General features: G+C 38.3%; 1 non-coding gene and 1 pseudogene across 2 annotated transcripts; one reads left to right on the top strand and one right to left on the bottom strand.

Annotated features, from left to right (window-relative positions):
- Positions 1-3,341: 3,341 nt before the first annotated feature.
- Positions 3,342-8,026, top strand: LOC110762417 (disease resistance RPP13-like protein 4; annotated as a pseudogene). Its single transcript, XR_015833020.1, has 4 exons — positions 3,342-4,711; positions 5,243-5,422; positions 5,560-5,708; positions 5,853-8,026. The product of XR_015833020.1 is annotated as a disease resistance RPP13-like protein 4 (transcript).
- A 4,681-nt stretch (positions 8,027-12,707) lies between these two features.
- LOC148297589 (small nucleolar RNA R71) lies at positions 12,708-12,814 on the bottom strand. The gene has a single exon (XR_015833182.1). It is a non-coding gene; the product is annotated as a small nucleolar RNA R71 (small nucleolar RNA).
- Positions 12,815-17,271: the final 4,457 nt, after the last annotated feature.

Genomic DNA, 17,271 nt, shown 5'->3' with positions numbered 1-17,271 from the left:
AATGTAAAACTTTCCATATCGCAACTAGACATAGAAACATTAAAAATATCAAAATTTGATAAAAATGAGGGTTAAGGAACCATGTCAAAATAGAAACCAAAACAGACTAGGCTGCATAACGTTCTTTTTTTAAGGTTTGTACACTTTATTTTGAAAACTCGCCAAAATTTCAATTTACAACTAAAATGGCTAAAACTTTCCAAATTTGAAGAAAATACGTGAAAGTAAAACATACTAAAATTTCATGAAAATCCAAGTTCAGGAAGTTTTCAAACACGTATTCAAAACAGGGAATGCGGTAGAATCAGAACAATTCCAACAGCATAGTCTCTACTTTGAAATTTCACAAAAAAATCAATTTAAATTCAAATGGCACAAAACCAACTTTGAAATAACCCTTGAGATATCAATTTTGATGTAACAAAATCCCAGAATGAAATTGGTACAAAATCACATCGATATGATCTAGAACTTCATAGAAACACACTTTGAAAGAGATATATGTCATTGGGGCATTCTAACCAACACTTGATTTACAACTAGTACTCAAAGAGACAATATGAAGATGAGCTTCATACCTTCAAATAATCATTTACTTGAGATGATAGTGGCTAATTTGATCAATGGAATGATAAGTAACAAGCCATTTGAGAGAAAGTACACATTTATAACAAGAAATTCAATATAATCAATGAACAAGTTTTGTTCATACCAATATTTAGAGAGTTATAATTGTTGCGTTTTGCTGACCTTTGGATATGTTATAAAGAGGAGAATTTGGAGTAACTATCATGAAGAGACTATAGTGTTTTGAGCTTTCAAAATGAGTGTTTTGGACTGAAACCGAGGGAAGGAACTAAGGTCGAAGACTATAAACAAGTTCCACTCTAAACATTCCCAAGGTGGCTATAGAAGTTCGAACAACCTAAAATTTTGATATGTTATAGTAGACAGCATTTCAAACAACTTTGATGAAGGAACCAAAGTCATTTGAGTACAGGAAAGCACAGAAACTTATTGAAACCGAGCATACTATTGTGAAATCAGGAAATGGTAAACTTATTGTGATCATACCAACTTGTCAGAGCCTATGCTGGTCGGATTGAGCTGAAATCGGAGAATGTTATAGGAATCACGTAAATGAACAACTTTTATGCAGGAAGTGTTCTCATTTGAGCTTCCTCAATTTGAGTTCTCGGCTGCTCCAAGGAAGTGACGAATTTTGGATTTTGAAGAGGAACAAAAGAAGAATGAGGATGAAAATATTGTGAATGAGGAAGAGAGTGATGATACAATGAATGAGAATAAGAATAATTTCATGATTTAAGAATCTTAATTAGGCTAGGTGACTCACCATTTTAGACTAGGTGACTCATCCTTTCATAAATGGTAGATATGAAAGCTTGAGGCATGGGGGGAAGAATGGGGGGAGGGTGGTTTGATGCCCTCCACGTTTCACTTTTTTTTGTTTTTTTTTTTTGTTTTTTTGCCTACAAGGGTATTTTGGTAATTATTCACTCATACGGGTATTTTGGTCATTTTTGTCCAACTTGAAATTAAACACACTTAATTTAATAATCTCCAAAATCACTTGATAAAATACTAATAATCATTCTCCACCATAATATTGAAAATCCACTTTGAATTTTTCGGGGTATTACAAAAATTCTCATTCTGATTTCCACCAAAACCAACTCTAGCCCCAACCCCAGCCACCCCATGCCCGACTCCTTCTCTCTCTCTCATCCCAAAACTTATCAAGACACCCATGGAAGTTTGGGGGAAGAAGGGGGTTGGGAAGATGATGGTGGTTGTGGTGGTTTGGGTGTTGTATTTGTGAGAGGGATTAGGGAAGATGATGGTAGGGCTCGGTGTGGATGCCAACCATGCCGATGCCATCACAGCAGCCAGTGACCCACCCCCTTCCCCGAACGCAACCCACCCCAACATCCAAAAAACAAAAAAGAAAACCTTATCCCCACCCACAGACCCAAACCCATTCGCGTCAGCCTCCTCCTCCAACTGTTGCTTCTTCGCGTGCTCAGAGGTCGGGTCCCACGTGTTGTCGGGCTGCGCTTCGCTATGGGCGGACGGCACCCACTCCCGTGGCTACAGGAAGTGGACTCGAACCTGAAGTAGGAGCCGAGGGCTGGTCTTCCATAGAGGGGGGACGACAAAAGGTGTCGGGTCTGCGTTTGTCGCCGGGAACAGAATTGTCTTAGGGTTGGTTTCCAGGGTTTTGGGGCGTCTATGTTTGTGGCTGTGGTTGATAGAAGGGATTGCAGAGAGAGGTAGAGAGACAGAGAGAGAGATATGGCAGGTGAGGTTTTTTTTAAAAAAAAAATATTTTTTTATAACTTTATTTCTATTATTATTATTTCAAATTTCAAATTATTTTCACATGAAAATGACCAATTTACTCTCATATTTAACGGCAAATTGGATGAAATGTTGAGAATTTAGACGGCAGGGGGGAAATTGGCAAAAAAAAAAGTTTATATCCTTAATTTTCACACAAAAAAAGGAGACGGAGCTAATTGAAAGTGAGCTATAAGTTCAGGGGGTATTTCAATAGTAAACTCAAATTTTAAATGATTTTATGAAACTTGCCAAAAAGATTCCGAAATATGTAAGTTATGAAATTTTCCAATAATTCTGAAAATCTCAAATTGTAATGAATGTTAAAATTCCGAAATTCTTTAGAATGGAATTGGAAAAGAATTTTTATTCCAAATGTTTTTGGAATGGAATTGGAATCCCCTTATTCTGATTTGTCCCATCTGAAAATCATCATAGGTTGAGCTCTTGTTTTTATTTTTTGCGGCTTTTGTATTGGGCTTTTATATAAGAGTAATGCTACACTTACCACATTTTTATTCCACATTTCTATACCACATGATGTGGCATGTCCATAACGAGAGAGACTTACCTGCACCGGGGATAGGGCTACAGTCCTATCCCCCTCCAATCGCAGCCCGCCACTTGTCCATTTTCTGACAAAATTGGACACATGGCGGGCTGCGATTGGAGGGGGATAGGACTGTAGTCCTATCCCCGGTGCAGGCAAGTTTTTTTCTGTCCATAACATATGCCATATCAATTAAATCAATGAAGTATATTTTAATTAAGAAAAGTAAAAAAATAAATATTGGAATAAATCATAGAAGAAAAAAATAAGTAAAATAATTTTAATTAATGTGATTGTTTACCTCAGCTGCCACATAAGGGATATGAGAATGTGATATATAAATGTATTAAGAATAGCATTATTCTTTATATAACCTGTGGGTAATGACATGTTTATTCGTTTGACCAAAAACATAAAGTCCGAGCAATAAATAGTTGTATTTTGAATGGCAAATCGAACTCGGTTTAGTGTTCAGCTCTAGCCAACTCAAATGAGTTGGAGATGTCCTGACGGAGAGAAAATGTGTTAAACAAAAGGGTAGGGTATAGCGGATCCGGACTGGAATCAAGTCCAGTGTCATGGCACCTACTAGTTACTCGATCAATTGCCCAAACCAAAGGCGACTTTTCTTCTACTCACAAAATTGATTGATTCACAAAATTTGGGTTGTGATCGACAAGGAATGGCATTGGATGTTGCTGAATTTCTCTGGACCAAGTTCTTGAGCTCCCTTGAAGAGGCAGATTCTGAATTATCAGGTTCGACTTTCTTCTCTTACTTCAGAGCAATAAAAAATGTCGTCAAAAAGACACAAGTACTGCCGGAACCGTACACCTACTGTGACAGTATTCGTATGCTCTACGAGCTCAACGACGCATTGCCCGAGTGCCGAATCTTCATACGGGATTGCAATAAGCGTAATAAGAAGCTCTTACTCTTCAACCCTTTAACCCATGTTTTCGCCCACAGGATGAAGGGTCGGCTTACCAGAATAAAAGAGGATCTTATGAAATTGGCGGTCCAAAGAGAACGGGATCGTGAGAATTTGGCGGCCGCACGAGAAGAAATTAGGAAGCCTCCGGATTTGATCACCGTGAAAGGACCAATACTTTCGTTGAAAGTTTTTGGATTTGAAAAGTATGTGGAGAAAATTGAGGGTTTGCTTGAAGGGGGCTCTAGCCATGCCCCATTTATGGGAATTGGGGTAGTCGGGATTGCAGGCGTGGGTAAGACCACTCTGGTGCGAAAGGTTTTGGAGAGCGAGAGAGTGAAGGGTGAGTTTAACCCTATAATATGGTTACCCTTTTCGGGTATGTGGGAAGAAGAAGGAGGTTTTAGTGCGTTCACCTTTGAGGCATGGATTCTTGATAATTTGGGCAATGCTGTAGACAAGAAGATTGTAGGCATTGGTAAGCTCTTAGAAATGCTTAACCAAATTTTATCCGGTAAGCGGTACTTGATTGTGCTGGATGATGTGTGTCATCGACACATTACCATTGAGGAACGCTTATGGCACGGATTGCCTAAGTGTGGAGGTGGCGCGGTCATTGTTACTAGTAGATCAGCGGAAGTGGCAAACAAGCTGGTGAAACAAAATAACTTGGTTATTGTTGAGCCTTTGGACAAAGAAAAATGCTGGCTTATATTTCTGGAGACTATTAATGAAAAAGATTTTTCAAGCATCGCACATCGTGAAACCTTGAAAAGGATTGAGGACGAAATTAAGGATCAATGTCATGGTTTACCTTTGGCTGCTAAGACACTCGCAGAAATAATTGCTGAGTAGATTCGTGAGATGAGATTGTAGTGCAGTGGGCTTCTTGTCCTCTGTTTCTGTATTTGCTTTTTTAAATCAATGAATGTAGTTTCTTAAGAAAAAATTGACTGCTCTTCTCGACTTTTTGCTCCGGACTGTCTATCTTCTTTGTTTGGGTAGAATTTTGCTAGCCTCTTTGTTCATATTGCTCTGCATATTATGTTGAATCTCATGTTCTTAAGACTAGCATAGTGGTTGGCAGTAAGTATTAAATGCTTCTTAAGAAAAAATTGACTACTCTTCTCAACTTTTTGCTCCGGACTTTCTATCTTCTTTGTTTGTTAGATTTATATAGGTATATGAGTTGAATTTTGCTAGCCTCTTTGTTCATATTTCTCTGCATATTATGTTGAATCTCATGTTCTTAAGACTAGCATACTCTTTTCAACTGCTTTTACAGAAGAAAATTGTACTTCAAGAAGGAAAATTGATATGGTGATTTTAATGTTGTGTTATTATGTTTTGGATCACCAAAATTATTTTTACCTGCAATAACAAAACTGCAAACGAAATTGTAGGTCAAACCGCTTCTCGAAGGAGATGTACATATAGCTTATGAATTGCTTGAACCTGGTCTGGAAGCTGAACCTGCAGTCCATATACCAAACTGCCCAGTGTTGGTGTTTCTTGATATGACACATGAACAGCTCGGAGAAAGACTATTTGATGAATTTTGCTGTTGTCTTGGTAAAAAACAGGTACTTTTCTTGATGGCTGTTGCTCCTTGAAAAAGGCACTTCAATAAGATTGTTTGCAAAAGGAGATTCTATCCTTTATAATTGAAACATGCGCCTTTACAACTTTGGTTAAGGTGAGAGCATATTTTCTTTCCTAGGTTTATGCTGTGCTCGAAGAGATTTCTGATTTTAAGAAAACGTAAGGACGGAGAACCCTGAGGTGGTGCTAAAGAGGGTTCATGATACTCTAGAAAAGGTTAAGTGTTTTCGTTTTGCTAATGAAGTTCGAAAGTGGATGAGAAGTATAGTCAGTAATGTGTTACATCTATCGATGTAGGCAAGGCAATGCGTCCACACTTTCATTTACACCTGACGTACCTTTCTGATTTATTTTCTCCAGTTCATTTTTGGGTATTTGCAGTGTATCTTTCTGGCATGTATTTCTTCTCAGATTGCTGGTGGTGATGCTCTGGCTAACTGGATTTTGGGAGCTATCTGTGATCTAAAATTATCAAGGCAGGTTCATTCTTCTCATATCACAAGGAACTGAATGAAATAATTTCCCACTTTCGTTTGGATAGGTAGGATATTTATTATTTTTTATACAACAAGATAATTATAGGTTGGCCATGCTGGTTGATCTTTCGGTAGTGTTGTCGTAGGCAAGTTGTGAGACCGTAAAATATGTTTCCTCTAATGTACATTAGGAGCCAGCGCGTGATTTCATAGGTGCTACAGACACAGACATGGTGTTTGTATATGTGTCACTGTCAACTTTATTATAGTATTTTTCTTTTAATATTCATAGCGTGCACTTTATGCTTTTGAACATGTTTCATGGAAAGTGAGTACTATTGCCTGAATTTGTTTTATTTTTTATTCTTCTGATGGAGAGAGATTATTTTAGCCTAAACCAAATTAAAAATTTTAAAATAAAATTGGTCAGATGGTTTTAAGAACAACTTTCTTTTTTTCTTTCCTTTTTTAAGGAAGAAACAAAATTATATGTCACAAACTGCAAATTCAGGAATAGGGTCTAGAATCTTTTTATGGTTTTTTGTGTTCTTTGAAAGAAACTGGAGAGCAGTGGCCTCTACCTCAGTCTTCATCTATTGTGCTTCTTTCCTTTAACAATATTTAAATCTATGGCATTGCTAGGTTGGCAGTACATGCATCGTTTAATTAATGCTGGTTGTCAATCAGTGACATCGTTCCTGGGTGAACTAATAAATGCAGAACAGATGAAAACAGGCAGGGTGTAACTTGAATTATTATTTTCTTAAGGGAAACAAGTTGGCATTTGAAGTAAAGTGCTACTACTTAATTTTCTTTTTAATAAACAAGAAAAGAACAGGTACGTTTTCCAGCTTTATAGCTTGAGAAAAGGTAGTGATAGATCATTCAATGAGAAATATTTGCCAGTTTAACTTAATATTTTTGTATGGTTCTCAGAATTATTAGCTTAGGCTAGCAATATATTCTATTTGATTTAGTTGAGATAAAAAACAAGTCTGTTAGTTGTTAATAGTTTGCTATGAAACTGTAGAGTCTCTTATTTAAAACTTCACCACTGGTGCCAAAGGACTGTTTTTCATTTTTCAGTGAAAAGTTCAAAATATTAGGAGGTGGCAAAAAGGCTAAATTAATCTGGGGCTGTCTGGTGTTGGGTATTGTTTGGGCTATATGGTGGGAAAGAAATCAACGGATTTTTGAAGACGTCAGGGGGGCGGATGTGGAGGAGGTGTGGGAAAAGGCAAGGTATTGGGCAGCACTTTGGGCTTCTGTTTCTCCTATCAAAGTATTTTGCTTGATTGGAAGGCTGCACTGTCTTGATTAGGATTGTTTTTTTCTTCCTGTTATTGTTGGATTACTTGTCCACCTTCTTTTATGGTTCTTTATGAAATAAAACTCCTCTTTTTCAAAAAAATATTATTGTCCTAAGCTAGCTGATAGGTTCATAAATATATTCATTTATTCACCCTTGTTAGTTAGTTTTTGTAAGAGAATTTGTTTTAAAGAAGACTTATTACTTTATTTTCTGCATTTTCAGTTTTCTGGAGTACTTAATTGATTTTCAATCAATATCATTTTTTGGTGGAATTAATGTGCAAGGCCAATCGGAGAGTGAAGCTATGAGCTTGAAGATGCCTCTGTAATTCCTCTAGAATTTTTGGAGCAGCCAATCAGAGCAGTATTTCAAGATAAGGCAGCTTAAGGTGAAATTCGGAAGCATCTGCGTTATTGTGCCACAAATGATAGTTGAAGGTCTTTCTGATTTTTCCTTGAGATGGGCTATATATGGTTGGAAAGATAAGACAATGAGCTTCAAGTTCCATATTTTTCAAGAATTTATTGAGAGGAGGAACGGGCCCCAAACTGCAGTTGTGCAGTCAAGGAATATTAATATTTTCGATAACTTTCATTGAGAATTGGCAGCAAGAGTCCATTGGAAAGAGCATTTTTTGGGCTCCCCGGGCTCTCAATTGTTTGTAATAAAACCCTTTCACTAGATTTTCCTTCATGAATTTTCTTAGCTTTGGAATGTTTTACTTTTATTTCTTTAAATAAAACTACTTAGTTAGGGCATGTTGTGACCCTAGTGTGATAATATAGTTTTCTCGTGCGTGTTATCTACTGATTGCCTTTTGATGTTGGATTCTTAATCACCGTGTTTAATAACTTGATTGATTTTCTTGTGATTAAGATTTGTAATTCTTCTAGGGTAAATACCATACACTTAGGGTTTGCATGTTTGTTGCAGAGTTTTCATTGATCTTAATGAGTTTCTATGTGTTAATATTTGACCTAAATACCATAGGTGAATTGCATGTAGAAATATTTGGGTTAGCCTAAATACCATAGGTAATTCATGGCAAAGGAAAACTAAGTGGTAACAATCAATTGGATTAATTATTGGATAGGTGAATGAGAGGCTAGGTTGGATTACTAGTGGTGAAGACATGGCCCTGGCACTTTTACAATTTTTATGCACATTTTATTCTATATTATTTATGTGTGTGATTTTGTACTTGTTTTCGTCCTTTAATTTTGAATTGTCTTACTTAATAAAACCAATTATTCAAAAGCCTCCTTTGTGTTTATGTGAGTATACTACGTGTTTAATTTTCTTCTTTATATTAAAGTAATAGAAGTGTCTTGTGATGTAAATTAAGTTACATTAATTCTAAATTTAAAATCCAGTCCTTATGAGATTGACTTCGCACTTACATAAGTTTTACCATCAGCGGTTCATGCACTTACGAGTATAATGTGTGTATGAAACAATCTCTATTTTGCAGGTTGTTTAAAACACCACAACACTAGCTTTAAACATATCAACTTTAATTGCATCCATGGCCAATGCTTTCTTTGGTGCGGTCATGATCTTGTCTCTTGATGTGATTAATTGTAAGTGGACAATATGGCTCAAATTAATATAGTGGTAAATAGAGTATTCTCTTAATGGTCTTGGATTTTTAATGAGGGGTATGGTTTGAATCCGGGAAAAATTGTTAGTGAGGCCTCATGAGTGTCTCAAATTACATCTTTTTAAGTTACAAAGTCACTAGTAAACTGATATTTTCAGTAAAACACACGGGTATATTGATTCAGTTAAAAAAAAGGGAAATAGCGGTATATACCCCCAATTTTATAATCTTAACTAAAAATACCACCCCCCCCCCCCCCCCAATATTTGTACAACTATCACCTATAAATATAAAATTATTGTCCACTTATTGCTGAATTTTCACAACTTCAGAAATTTTGTTCTCTCTTAGGTCACTCAGCTCTCTCTCTCTCTCTGGCACAGCTCTCTTTCTGTTTGGTTTCTGTCTAAAACAGCTCGCTGTGTCTCTCTTGGCTCTCTCTCTCTCTTGGCTCTCTCTGTGTCTAGCGCAACTCTGTGTCTCTCTCTTTGCTCTCTTTCTCATAGCGCCGCTCTTTCTCTCTCTAGCTTCGTTATGTATCTTTCTCCCTCTATTCGGTCTCTTGCTCTCTGTTTGGAATCGCGAACCCCTCCCTTTAGGTATGTCTTCTGAATAGCTGATTGCAACCTTGAAGCTTTAGTGGATTGCCGACCTCGAAAAGGTAGTGTTGATGGTTATTTTCTTAAAATTAGTGGGATTATGTGAAATGGGTGTTTGTACCTGATAAATCACGGCCATAAGCTAGCCGAAGGAGCCCCTTCTCTTGGCCCTGGCACTTGTTCGTAAAAACTGAAACGCAGCGTTTCGCCAGGGTACTTCGCCTTCCTAAAGACAAAAGAAGAAATGCTAAGGCATGATCATCTCGGCCTCAAGTGCAGGCCGAGGCCGAGGCCGAACAAAATCACGGCCAAGGCATTAAAGTCAGATCATCACGTGATAGCAGGGACCCAGGCTTCATTTAATGAAGTAGTGCCTGTTTAATGCAGCAAACCCACTGGCCACAAAGAAGCATTTAATGCATGAGGGAAGGTGGGAAGTGACTGACGTCAGGATTTGGTGATGAGGATCAGAGTGATTAGACGTGGACATTCTCACAAGAATTCTGACAGCCTGAGATGTTGGATCACCAGCTATCCAGGCCATAAATGCGTCTCCACGGCTGTTAAGCTCATAATTTCATACATATACATGCCCAATTTACTTACTTCTTTTGCTTAGTTTCCTATAATTCTGAGTTATTTGCCTCTATTTGTGTGTTTTGTAGGCCAATAGAGTAAGAGAGCATAATTCATGCAATTCAAGCATGTTTAGGCCTGATTTGGATGAATGGAAGAAGAGCTTAAAGACAAACTCATTTTGGCTACAGCCCCCTGCCAGTCCAGTTCCGTAGGTCATATTGCAAGCTTTGTTTCAGCAACCTACACAGCTTGGATGAGGCAGCATTCTTCATGAAAGTTGTTCCAATGGGTGTGTACGATAACATATCCAAAATTCATCCCCATTGGATAAATCTGGAGTCCGTTACCTAGCAAACACAGAACCATGCTCAGGATGGATTTTGTCAGCGAGCAAAACGAGTTAGCAATTTGTTTTGGCCTTAACTTCTTCATCCGAGCTTGGATTGAGCCAATACTTATGTGGTTGGATCAAACACATTCTGAACTTCACAATAGACATCTTAAAGTCATCTTTTGATTCAGCCTAGCCCAATTCGTAAGCCCAAGAAGTTGCTGGTCATGCTGACATGAGGATGAGCTGGTTGGAAGCTTGGTCATGGTGAGCTAGGCATGAGCTATTGTAGCTGGTTGGAAGCTTGGTTATGGTGACATGAAGATGAGCTAGGGCTGTTGGTGGGATTTATTGGTGAAGTGCATCAACCAATTCAGATTTTATAATGCAAGTGTTGTATGCATTAGTGAAGTGCATCAACCAATTCATCTTTTATAATGCAAGTGTTGTATGCATTAGCCATATTGAATTCAGATTTATCACTCCCCTCTCCCTATAAATACCACATCCATTCCACATTCAAGACACAACAAATCCTGGGATTCACAACCCCACAATTCACTCCAGCCATCCTCAAACACTCTCAAAATCCCAAACACTCCAACAATCACCAAAACAACTCCAGCAAACCTCTCTTCCATTTCCCTACGAATTTCATCTTCCTTAGCCATCACCACTCACTCAAACTCATCCCAAATCACCTCCATATCCTTCATACATCTTTCTAGAAGTGGGGAAGCTCTTGGAGAAGCATTAGAAGTGGAGAAGCACTTGGAGAAGCCTTGGACACCACAAGAACTTCAGAAAAAGGGTTTTTCTACTCTTATTGCATTCATTATGTTTTCTCATTTACGTTCAAGTCTCTTTTCCATTATGAGTAGCTAAATCCATAACTAGGGCTTCGATGTAACCTAACATGAATATTCTGGGTTTATAAGTTTGGAGTTTCAAGTTTGATTCATGATTCATGTTCTTATTCATTATGCTTATAAGTTAACATGCTTGTTTGAATGATTGATCACCATTAGAACTTGTTTGTTAACTATATTGGTTTGAATTAAGAGTATACACCATGCTTTAATTCGAATTGAACTATGAATAGGAAGAGTATGTATGGACATTCGACAACAGGGATTAGATACATACTTGGTTGTTTAAAATGTTCTTCTATGCTTAATGGGTTCCTAATGCTTAATTTTAGGTTAGACAACAAATGATCAAATTAGGGAATTAGGAACACAAGGTTAGGACCAAACACCATGGCCTAATCATACTTTAGCTAGAATCAATCTTTGAATCTGAATTAGACTTGTTACTTGAATCTTTATAACCCAGAATTGAATTGTTATGGTGATTCGAATGCCCTAGTCTCAAAATCTGTTTTCCAACTCTTAAAACCACTCTTTGTTACATTTGTTTACTTGTTTTTGTTTGCAATTTCATTTTGCTTCTTTTGTTCAACAATCACAACCACTCTTGTTTTAAATTCTGTTTTAGACATAACCTCCTACTTTCTTGAATTTGGTAATCTAAGTACATAACTAGTTTTAACTTTTCAGTCTTCGTGGGTACGACCTCGTACTTGTCTTGCTATACTACTAATTGCCCCGTACAATTGCGAGTTAACATAATATTAACAACAAATTTTGGCGCCGTTGCCGGGGACTGAACGAAAGTTCTTCCCTGGTTATGTGCCCAAGGTTACCCTATTCTTTTTAGTGTTTCTAATTAATCTAATTTTCTGTTTCAGGTAGTTTATGTCTAAAAAGCCATTACTTGAACAAGTGAGGTCTTCATTCCAACGTTCTAGATCTTTGAACGCAGGACCATCATTGCAACCCAGATGAGTGACCTCTGAAATTCAGAATCGTCTAGAAAGGGAGTTGTCAACTGCAAAAGAGCAAGCTCTTGCTACATTTACAAGTCTTGCTCTCCACACTGAACTTCCTGGTTCTTCACTTTCAAATTCGGAAGCAAGTTCAGACCAAGAAGAAGAAGAAATGATGGCTGCCATTGAGTTCATGGGAGAACTTGATATCCCAACAATTCCAGCATCTCCTTCAAGCATTTTGCTGCCCACTGTAGCTCGAAATTATGAGCTTAAATCTTCTCATCTTAATATGCTGCCTTCCTTTTATGGTTTACCTAATGAAGATCCATTAACCCATATAAAGGATATTTTTAATGTTGTGAGTTCTTTTCCCTTGACAGGTGTGACAGAAGATCAACTTCGAATGAGAGTGTTTCCATACACTTTAAAGGATAAGGCGAAGTATTGGTTGAATTCTTTGAAGCCTGGTTCACTCACTACATGGTCTGCCATTCAAAAGAAGTTCCTGGAAAAATACTTCTCCACGCAAAAGACCGACATGCTTAGGGACAAGATCTTGTTATTTGCACAGCAAGATGATGAATCGTTTTGTGAAGCATGGGAGAGATTCAATGGGTTGCTCAACCAATGTCCTCATCATGGGATTCCATTGAAGCTTCAAATGCGTATGTTTTATAAAGGACTAACCCCTTCTAGTCATAATATAGTCACCAATTTTGCAGGTGGTTCTTTTAAAACCAAAACTCCAGAAGAAACGTACGAACTCTTTGAGGAGATAGCAATGGAGACCCAACATACGGATACAAGAGGTAAACGTGTTATTAGTGGTTCTAATGATGCTTCTAGTGTGCAGATTTCAAAACTGGAACAAAAGCTAGATGCTCTTCTTGCATTAAACTCAAGAAGTCCTCCGAAGGAAGTGTGTAGCATTTGTGAATCTCATGACCATGCTACCACAGCTTGTCCACTTGGGGCTGGATATCCAGAATTTGTGCAAGAACAAGCTAAGTTGGTAAATTCCTACAACCAAGGTCCAAGAAATGATCCATACTCTCAAAGTTATAATCCAGGTTGGAGAAATCATCCAAACTTTTCATGGAGAAATACCCAAAATCAAGCAAATCCCCCTTCATTCCAAAGGCCACAACAATCATCATCATCATTGGAAGATATAGTGAAGCAGATGGCAATCAACCAATCCAATTTTCAGCAAACTACACAAGCTGCCATCTCCAAATTGGAAGTCCAATTAGGCCAAATAGCTGCTGAAATAACTCAAAGAGTGCCTGGGAAATGGCCAAGCCAAACTGAGATCAATCCAAAGAACCCAGAAGCCAAGGCCATTCATGTGCTCAGATCAGGTAAGATCATTGATAATAAAGATGATTCTAATCTTTCAAATGATGTTGTGATTGTAGAAGATGAAGAGGAGGAGACCATGGCCACGGAAGGAGAACAACTCAAAACTTCTCAATCTGCTCCTAAGGCCAAATCAGATTCTCAGAAATCCGATCAATTCCAATTGCATAAAAGGGATGACAAATTTGTGCCACCACATCTTCAAGAAGATAGATACGTGCCACCCGCTCCATATGTTCCACAGATTCCATTTCCAGGCCGTCTTAAGAAAGCAAAGCAAGATAAGGCTTTTAAAGAGATTTATGATATTTTGAGTAAAGTTAATATCAATTTGCCTTTGCTTGATCTTATTGAACAGATTCCTGCATATGGAAAATTCATCAAGGACTTGAAAACTCACAAGCTCAATTTCGCTCCAAATGAAGGAGTAAAGCTCGACCAGAATGTAAGTGCTGTGTTGCAAAGGAAGCTTCCACCAAAACTAGATGATCCTGGCAGCTTTGACATTCCCATTAACATTGGAGGCAAGAAGGTTGGAAGAGCCATGTTGGACTTGGGAGCAAGCATCAATGTTTTGCCATATTCAGTTTATCAAGAGCTTGGCTTAGAAGGGATGAAGAAGACTTCAATGCGACTTGAACTAGCTGATCATTCTATAAAATATCCAAAAGGTATTGTAGAAGATATTCTAGTTCAAGTTAATACACTAATTCTCCCTGCTGATTTTGTAGTGATGGACATGGAAGACAATCCAAATGGAGATCGTGTTGATCCCATTCTCCGAGGCAGGCCATTCGTGGCCACTGCAGACACAATCATCAAAGTGAAAGATAGCACCCTCTCCATGACTGTTTTGGGTGAAACTGTTGAATTTAAAATGCTTAATGCTCTATCTCAACCTTCTATCTCTCTTGATTCTTGCTTTTCAATTGATGTTGTGGATCATGAGGTTTCTTCCATAATTTTGCAGAGAAAGTCTAATGATGCTCTAGAAGCTGTCTTAACACAAGAAAAGGAAGATCTTTGTGAACCGGAGTTCCAAGAAGTGGTGGCTGCCTTAGAAGTGTTTCCGCCATACCCACCATCCTTTAGGCCACCAATCGAGCCTCTTGGACCATCATCCACGAAATTGGAGCCATCCATTGTCATCCCACCAAAGCTAGAACTTAAACCTCTTCCCAATAATCTTAAATATACATATTTGGGTGCTAACGAAACTCTCCCTGTTATAATTGCTGCAGGTCTCTCCTCACATGAAGAAGAGAGCTTAATTAAAGTTCTAAAAGAGCATAAAACAGCCATTGGGTGGACCATAGCAGACATCAAAGGAATTAGTCCAAGCATGTGCATGCACCGGATTTTAATGGAAGAAGACAGCAAACCATCTCGTGATGCCCAAAGGAGGCTAAATCCCAACATGAAAGAGGTGGTTAGAGCTGAAGTTTTAAAGCTACTCGATGTAGGAATCATCTACCCAATTTCAGATTCTAAGTGGGTGAGCCCTGTGCAAGTTGTTCCAAAGAAGTCCGGAATCACCGTTGTGAAGAATGAGAAGAATGAGCTAGTTCCTACACGAACTGTCACTGGTTGGAGAGTTTGCATTGATTACAGGAAGTTGAACACATCCACTAGAAAAGATCATTTCCCTTTACCTTTTATTGATCAAATGCTTGAACGTTTATCTGGCCATGCTTACTATTGTTTTCTTGATGGTTTTTCAGGTTATAATCAAATTCCCATTGCTCCGGAAGACCAAGAGAAAACCACATTCACATGCCCATTTGGTACGTTTGCTTATAGAAGGATGCCATTCGGTTTGTGCAATGCCCCAGCAACTTTCCAAAGATGCATGATGTCAATCTTTTCAGATATGGTGGAACGATTCATTGAGGTATTTATGGATGATTTTTCAGTTTTTGGTTCCTCTTTTGATAATTGTCTTCACCACTTGTCTCTAGTGCTTAAAAGATGCCAGGAAACAAATCTGATTTTGAATTGGGAGAAGTGTCACTTCATGGTGAGACAAGGCATTGTGCTAGGCCATGTGATTTCAAGCAAGGGAATCGACGTGGATAAAGCCAAGATCGATCTCATCTCAAATCTTCCACCCCTACCTCTGTTAAAGGAATTAGAAGCTTTCTAGGTCATGCTGGATTCTATAGAAGGTTCATCAAAAATTTCTCAAGCATTACAAGGCCATTGTGTAATCTCCTTGCTAAGGATGCTGTTTTTGAGTTTAATGAAGCTTGCATGGAAGCTTTTTCTACCTTGAAGAGGGAGCTAACTTCAGCCCCTATTATCATAGCTCCGGATTGGTCTTTACCATTTGAAATAATGTGTGATGCCTCTGACTTTGCTATTGGTGCAGTTTTAGGTCAAAAGAAGAACAAGTTGCCCCATGTGATTCATTATGCTAGCCGGACCTTGAATGATGCTCAAATCAACTACTCCACAACAGAGAAGGAGTTGCTTGCTGTGGTTTTTGCTTTAGAAAAATTTCGTTCTTACCTTGTTGGTTCTAAAGTAATTGTTTATTCTGACCATGCAGCCCTTAGATACTTGCTCACTAAGAAGGATGCCAAACCACGCTTGATTAGATGGATTCTCTTGCTGCAAGAATTCGATTTGGAGATTCGAGATAAGAAGGGATGTGAGAATGTGGTAGCTGATCATTTGAGCAGAATTGTGGTTGAAGAAAAAGGAGGAGCTGTGCTACCCTTGAATGAGACTTTCCCTGATGAACAACTATATGCTGCCCAAGTCAAAGAGCCATGGTATGCTGATTTTGTTAATTATCTTGCTTGTGGTGTTCTTAGAAATGATCTAACTTCTCAGGATAAGAAGAAGTTCTTTTCCATGGTGAAACATTATGTATGGGATGAACCTTTCTTATTCAAGCATTGCCCGGATCAACTCATCAGAAGATGTGTTCCAGAAGAAGAGCAAGAAAGCATACTTAGGCATAGCCACGAATTGGCCTGTGGAGGTCACTTTGGAGCTAAGAAAACAGCACTTAAAATTCTGCAATCTGGTTTCTTTTGGCCCACTCTATTTAAAGATGCATTTAATTTTTGTGTTAAGTGTGATAGGTGCCAAAGGATGGGGAACATAAGTCGCAGGAATGAAATGCCATTGAATAACATACTTGTTGTGGAGCTCTTCGATGTGTGGGGTATTGATTTCATGGGACCATTCCCATCTTCCTTTGGTTATACTTACATACTTGTTGCTGTTGATTATGTGTCTAAATGGGTGGAAGCCATAGCCACCAAAACCAATGATTATAAGGTGGTGCTGAAGTTCTTGAAGGATAATATTTTCACAAGGTTTGGTACTCCAAGGGCTGTCATTAGTGATGGAGGCAGCCACTTCTGTAACAAGCCATTCGAAGCACTCATGAAGAAGTACAACATCACCCATCGAGTCTCTACACCATATCATCCGCAAACTTCTGGTCAAGTGGAAATAAGCAATAGAGAAATTAAGCACATCCTGGAGAAGGTGGTGAACAATACAAGGAAAGATTGGGCAGCTAAGCTCAATGATTCATTATGGGCTTATAGGACTGCATATAAGACTCCCATTGGAATGAGCCCTTATCGTCTTGTGTTTGGGAAAGCTTGTCACCTGCCAATGGAGCTTGAACACAATGCTTTTTGGGCCATCAAGAAGTTAAATTTTGATCTAGACAAGGCAGGCCATGCAAGAAAGTTTCAGCTCAATGAATTGGAAGAAATTAGACA

This window comes from Prunus avium, chromosome 1, assembly GCF_965620075.1.
Source record: "Prunus avium chromosome 1, drPruAviu1.hap1.1, whole genome shotgun sequence".
Lineage (NCBI taxonomy): Eukaryota > Viridiplantae > Streptophyta > Magnoliopsida > Rosales > Rosaceae > Prunus > Prunus avium.
Note: the sequence above shows the minus strand (reverse complement) of the source record. Positions and strands in the feature narration are given on the sequence as shown.